Genomic DNA, 6,598 nt, shown 5'->3' on the forward strand with positions numbered 1-6,598 from the left:
GCAATGCCCGCGGAGGTCAGAAGAGGCTGTCGGATCCCTTGGGACTGGAGTTACGGAAAGTTGCTAGCTGCATGTGGGTGCTGGGATTCGAACCCGGGTCTTCTGCAAGAACAGCCAGTGTTCTTAACCGCTGAGCCATCTCTCCAGCCCTTATTCAGATATTTTAAAGAAATAATGGAGTTATCCAGTCCAGTTAAGTACTATACTTCCATCTCTAGAGGGCTTTTTATTCTAAAATTATTTGCATCCTTTATATCCTTGATCTCAGAGTTTAACTACAAAAGCATGTTCTGTATAGTTTTAAAATATATACTTTATTCGTTTAATATTATGATTGCATGTTTACCCATGTTAGCATAGTCCCAGATAACTTTAAGTTCACTAATGCCTAATTTATCAATACATATTTTTAACACGTTTCTCTGCTGACAAACACTTATTGCCAATCATTGGGAATCAGGGTTCTGGGACTGGCAGGTGCGGATGAATGGCGTTAGGAGGCGCAGTAGAGAAGCCCTGTCAAAGAGCTGCTTCCTAGAGAAGAATGTGCGAATTGGGAATTGGGAGCCACTTCAGATTCAGGGCAGCACTGCACTGCACTCGCTGAATCCTGCAAAAAAAGCGCAAGAGAGACCGCTGCGGGTCAGTATCCTAGTTCCTCCCATCTGTGCCGCGCCGGCTGCAATCCTGTGCTACGAGGCATGGCTTTAAGGATCTTTGAGGTTCATGTGCTTGGCCAGCAAAATTTTGTGCTGTTAATTTCCTTTCAGCAGTCGGATTCCCGGTGCCCGCCCCTAGTGCTGAAGACGAAATCCAGGGCCTACATACTCCGGGCCAGCGCTCTAGGCAGTTACGCCCTAGGCAGTTTTGTCTTTTTGAGTCTTGCTTTGCAGTTTTTCTACATTCTTGATATAAACCAAGTTGGTACAGAACGCACGTAGGACTGGGAAAACCACACAATTTAAGGATAGTTTAATAAAAGTACTACACCTGTAATCCCAGCACTCTGGAGGTGTAGGCCAATCTGGGACATGTTGAGAGACCCTGACTCAAAAAGCCAAACAAAAACAAAAGGAACACGGGGGGCGGGGGATGGAGATGAGGCCGAGTGAGTACAGGCACTTTAATAAACGTATGATCGAAATGGGAGCGGCTCATCATAGCTATCCACAGCAGCCAAGGTTCAGCCCCTCAGGTCCTCCTGGGTAGCCCAGGGTAGGATGACAATTCCGCCAGCATTTCCCATAGTCCCCAAGTCATCTCTTTGCACAGAGCAAGGGCGCCCAGAGGCTTTATCCCCAGTTCGATAAGCAACCAGTTGGCGATAGCGGCCTCATAAACATGGGGACCAGGTTCCTCCCTGGGGGCATCCTGAGGTCCTAGAACCTCCTTTGTCTCCTCCAGGGAGCCCACTGCCTACTTGGCAGGGTTAAAAACCAAGAGAGCTTTTCGCCTTAGGCTAGGAGGCAGGTAGTGACATTTCAGGCAATGAATCGGTTTCCTGCAGGGAGGGCCTGATAAATACTTGATGTCCTAATTGAGGGTTCCTTTCCTGTGGTGCAACTCTGGCAACTGTAGGCAAACACCTGGCCCTCCTGTTATGGCCTGTGGATACTAGGGCATCAGGCACCCCTCCATGAAGTTTCTTGGGCTGACTGCTCTTTTGATGTAAACAGCAAAGTGCCCGGTTTGTAGCGGATCTCTGACTAGGGGGTCCAGGGATAGGACAGATTAGGGAAATTGAGGCAAATTACCTTGTCAAGTGGCAAGAGGGCCAATCGTAGTCCCTTCAAGGTGTCTGATTTCCCAGGATGAGCAGAGCTGGGCTTTGATGGAGGGACGAGCCAGTTTCGAATTCATTATACGAGGCCAACTCTCAATACCCCTCCGCCAAAAAGTATGATGGCTGTGGCCGCTGAGCAAAGAGGCAAGATGTCGGTGGAAGGGTACAAAGTTTCATTTAGTTAGGTCAGATGAATGCATGCTGGAGACCTAACGTCTGGTAAGTGACCTTGGGTAGCAGCACTGTACTGTGTATTTGAAATTTACTAAGAAGGTAGATCGTGTTTCTCTCCACAAGGAAAAAGAAAACGTGTGAAGTAACGAAGTTGATTGTGCAGATTATTCCACAGTGCATATATGTATCAAGTTGTTAAATTATATACATCACAAATACACACATTTTAAAAATATTTTTAATTCAGTTTCATTTAATTTTTATTTTATGTGTATGAGTGTATTGCCTGCATGTATATAAGTGCGCCCATGTCATGGAATGCCCATGTAGACCAGAAGAGGACTTTGGATCCCCTGGAACTGGAGCTTCGGATGTTTTTTTAGCCATGTGGGTGCAGGGAATCAAACTGGGGTCCTTCGCAAAAGCAGCCAGTATTCTTAACCACTGAACCATCTCTCCAGTCCCAGAAATTTTTTTTAATTTACAAGGAATTTTAATATTTGGTATGGTGGTACATACTAGGAATGGCCCAGTCTTTGACAGTCTGCAGCAGGAGGATTATTGCAAATTCTAGACCAGCCTGAGTGACTGTAAGATCCGGTCTCAATAATAAACAAACAAATAAATAAGATTTTTTTAGAAAATCTCCCCACACATTTCCTCCTACTTTTTTAGTGGGGATTTATATGAGAAAGAATAAAGGACAGTTTGTTGCAGAAGGAAGATTCAAAAATTTCAGTGGTGGGGATGGAGGGATGGCTCAGGGGTTAAGAGCACTGGATGCTCTTGTGGAAGACCCGACCTAGGTTCGATTCACAGACCCAGGTTCGATTCACAGAGCCCACATGACGGCTACCATAACTCCATTTCCAAGGGATCTGATGTCTTCTGACTGCTGAGGGCCCTGCACAACACAGGTGCATCTACCCACAGGCAGGCAATACACTCATACACATAAAATTTAAAATAAATAAATAAACATTTTTAAAAAATCAGTGGCTTGAAGTACCAAGCCACACAGCTACTAAGGTAAACAGTGCCTGGCCTCCAACCTGCCCCTCAGGGATTCAAGTTCCATCTTCTTTCTCCTCAGTCCCTTAGGATGGCTACCCATGTCTCCAGGTCGATGCTGTGGAATCTCAGTGACGCTGCCAAATTTATTCAGGTGCCCTAGATTTTGGTGACAAGTATGAGTCCTTGTCTCAAGAGCCAACACAATTTTTTAGGTAGCTACAAAGTTGCTCACCACTATTGAACAGCCCTGTTTTCCACATGCATTCACACATGCTTTATCACATACTAATTTCTTTTCCCATGTACTACAGTCCATTTTTACACAACTATCTGCTTCGTGGTGCTTCAATAATACATTTTTTAAATGAGGCTAGCTTTATAGCATGCTTTCATGTACAATGGATGGAGGAAGACTTTCTTTTAGAGTTCTCATTTCTGAAATATTTTATGACTTTTTGCTTTCTTTTTTCAAATTCACCTTAAAATGGTTTATCTACTATAACAAGAGTTACATTAAAGTTGAGATTTTGTGAGTTTTGTAGGTTAATGTAGGGGATTTTCTATTCAAGCTCTTCTGTCTCTTTTAGACTTTCTTGCATCTTCTAGTAGCATTTTGTTTTAAAAAATAGTTACTTTCAAGCTGGGCATGGTGGCACATGCCTTTAATCCCAGCACTGGGGAGGCAGAGGCAAGCGGATCTCTATGAGTTCAAGGCCAGCTGGTCTACATAGCGAGTTCCAGGTCAGCTGGGTCTACAGGGACACCCTGTCTCTAAAAGAACAAAAAAAAAAATAGTTAATTCAATTTGTTTTGAGAGGAGAGAGGGATCCTCCATTTTTTATCTTAAGTGATTTTTTCCCCTTTGCTTTCAGAGCATTTACTTAGTTGCTTATTTTACATTTTTATAGGAGCATCATTCAGGTTCTATGGCACATATGTGAGGATCAGAAGACAGCGGGAATTGGTTGTCTTTGTCCACTATGTGAGTCCCAGGGATGGAACTCAGGTCGTCAGCTTTGGTGGCAAGTACATCTATCCTTGGAGCCATTTTTCTGGTCCTTATTTTTATGTGTTATGTTTTAGTTTTGAGACAGGATCTCTCACTAGGTGGTCCCGGCGGGCCTGGAACTTACTATGTAGACAATAGTGGCCTCAAATCAAAGAGATCCATGTGCCTCTGCCGCCTGAATACGGGAATTAAAGGCATTAAATTAAGGCCACTAGGCCTGGACATTTATTTATTTATTTATTTATTTATTATTTGGTCTTTTTTTTGAGACAGGGTCTCCCTGTAGCTCCACCTGGCCCAGAACTCACTATATAGACGAGGCTAGCCTTGAACTCACAGAGATCTGCCTGCCTCTGCCTCATGAGTGCTGAGATTAAAGGCATGCGCCACCACACCCTGCTTTTTATTATACTGCTTTTTTAAAATTTCATCACAGTTTCATTCCATCTTTTTTACATGTAACCATTGGAAACCACTGATTTGATGGTGTATGTGTGTGTGAGTGTGTGTGTGTGTTTGTATATGTGTGTGTGTGTCAGGTAGTTTTACTGTCCCAGTTTCTTTTTTGAAAAAAAGTATCTATTCATTTTATTGTTTTTATTTTTATTTATTTATTATTTTGAGGCAGGGTCTTGTTATTTATTCCAGGTTAGTTTCGCACTGGAGAACCTCCAGCCTCTTCCTCCCTAGTACTGGGATTATGGGTGACTGGTGTAGCACCTGGCTAGGGATCTAGTTTCTCAGACTTTAAATCCTCAAGGACACAGTGTCTATTGTCCTTCCCTACAGCTGGAAATTTCTCCATTTTAGAAGACTGATTCTTCTTGAGACATCCCTACATCCTGGGTCATGGATGTGTGGATGTGCACTATACAACAGAGAGGTTTTGTATCACCAGACCCACCAGGGAGCTGATTAATGACAATTTTCCCATAATTTCTCACATTGTGTCCAATGGGCTTGAAGTTCTCTTTTTCTCATAGCATTGTTTCTTGCTCCCTCCCTTGGAGTGACTGTCTATAGAAGCTTTTCTGCAAGGAGGGGACATTCACCTTCTCTTCCCTTTAATGAAAGAGGTAGTTTTGCGTGGGTCCCCTATTTGGAGGGAGGGTCAGCTCCGGACCTTTTATTCCTATGCAGATATTAAACTCTCTGCTCCTAACAAGGACTGTATATAATCCAGGAAAGTGATCTGTCTTTCTAGTAGTCTGTGTACTTAATATTTGTATCATATTTTATACAGCATACCTATGTGTTTGGAGAAATATGGGGGGCTTGGGATGCATTCCCTCCATCTGCCCAAGTTGGAGTCTGTTTTCAATTTTTTAATACTATAAATAAGTCTATGATGAATATCCTTGCCCATTAATCTGTATGCATGTCTGTAGTTATTTTTTGGATAAATGCCTAGAAATAGTCAAAAATATGAAAAATTTTAAGGTGTTTTACATATATTTTTCCCATTGCCAGCCCTAAAGAATGCATCACTTCATATTCCCTGAGAATTCCTGTTTTTCTGTGCCCTTGCCAACATTTGGGAGCTTTAAAAAATATTTGCCATTTGGTTAGATTTAAAATATATATGGTGTGAAAACAATATTTTTAAACGTTTTTAACTGCCAAGGAAAAGATCAAAAGAAGAATAAAACTTTGTGGCACGTGCAAATTATATGAATTAAATTTCAGCACTAACAACAGGCAGTCTGAGTGGAGCACAGTCATCTCCATTCGTTTACATAGTATTCATGGCTGCTTTGCAACTACAATGGCAGAGGGGACCTGTTTCAACAGAGACCCTTGGTCTGCCATGTAAAATATTTACTATCTGACCATTTTCAGAGGCGGTTTGCTAACTTCTCTTTTAGATAAAAATTAGCCCATATAGAACTTGTGATATGTCATCAATAGACTCATTAGCATCATAAATACAAAATGAGCTACAACTATGCACAATTTCACAGAAGAATTTCACAAATGTCAAGTTGAGAAAAAAGAAACCAGATGCAGAAAAGAACAAATAGCATGCATCCTGTGGATATGAGGAACAGGATATGGTGATACATGCCTATATTCTCAACACTGGGGAGGTGGAGGCAGGAGGATGGAGAGTTTGAGGCCACATTGGGCTAGAGAGTGAGCTTTTATTTTGAACCTTCCACCCCCACCAGGTACCTTATACTGACAGAAGTCAACAGAGTGCTAATCCTTGAAGGAACAAAGTTATGAGTGGAAATGGCTATGGGTAAGTCCTAAGGCATGCCTGTTCAAGGGGAAGAAATAGAATCCACCTCAATAAGAGGAACTGAAAAGCATTTATGGTCCCCTTTAATCCACCCAGGACTTTCTCTACAGTGACAAGGAAGTTAGCTGGAATCCCTAAAGTGAAAGTGCCTCAATGCATATTCTCCCCACCTCTTTCTACAGCATGAGAGACTTCTGCTGGACCACTAAAGTAACATGCTTATGTTCCCATCACAAGCACATATACTAATAATTTGCAAAGACAATTTCCTCAGGTAATTGAATTGGAGATTGTCAGCTTTTCATTTAAAACAAATAAATTCTACCATCCGTTGAGCCTGAAACAAACAACATATCAGGGAAGCAGCAATTACTGT

Source organism: Nannospalax galili, unplaced genomic scaffold, assembly GCF_000622305.1.
Source record: "Nannospalax galili isolate Female #2095 unplaced genomic scaffold, S.galili_v1.0 scaffold336, whole genome shotgun sequence".
NCBI lineage: Eukaryota > Metazoa > Chordata > Mammalia > Rodentia > Spalacidae > Nannospalax > Nannospalax galili.